Here is a 442-nt window from a genome sequence, read left to right as displayed (position 1 = left end):
AGATGCTCCCCCGGAGGCTGAGGCGGTGGTCCCGAGCTAACAGCTCCCCACACCGACGCTAAGTCGCGGCGGGGGGCGGTAGTCGCCTCCCAGGTGCGGTAGGCACCGGGATGCAGCGGGAGGCTCCTGCTGCCGCCTGACCCATGAGGATCTCGAGCCCGGCTGCTGGAGGTACTTGGAACGATTGAGCAGCGCTGGGGAAGGCAGCTAGAGTTGTCCAGGTAGTGTTTGAGGAGGGTGCTGGTGCTGGGGGACTTGTTGCTCTTGGGTAAAGGCTGAATGTGGCACGTGCCAGCCTGGGGGGAAGGTTTTGAAGAAACAGGATGGTTTGCTGGTTATGGGGAAACAGCCGAGCTGGCGGCTGCCGCTGTGATCCTGATAATGCGCTATGGAAATGGTCACAAAGTTATCCTTGTGTGCTTAGGCTGATACAGTAGGGTGG

The 442-nt window shown here is 60.4% G+C and overlaps 1 protein-coding gene across 1 annotated transcript in view; it reads left to right on the top strand.

The window, feature by feature from the left end:
- Positions 1 to 156: 156 nt before the first annotated feature.
- Positions 157 to 442, top strand: part of SLC7A3 (solute carrier family 7 member 3) — an 11,183-nt gene continuing 10,897 nt past the window's right edge. Inside the window, exon 1 of the mRNA XM_031056056.1 lies at positions 157 to 171. The gene's annotated coding sequence lies outside the window, so the exon portion shown is untranslated. The remainder of the gene's footprint in view (positions 172 to 442) is intronic.

Source organism: Geospiza fortis, unplaced genomic scaffold, assembly GCF_000277835.1.
Source record: "Geospiza fortis unplaced genomic scaffold, GeoFor_1.0 scaffold157, whole genome shotgun sequence".
NCBI classification, from domain to species: domain Eukaryota; kingdom Metazoa; phylum Chordata; class Aves; order Passeriformes; family Thraupidae; genus Geospiza; species Geospiza fortis.
Note: the sequence above shows the minus strand (reverse complement) of the source record. Positions and strands in the feature narration are given on the sequence as shown.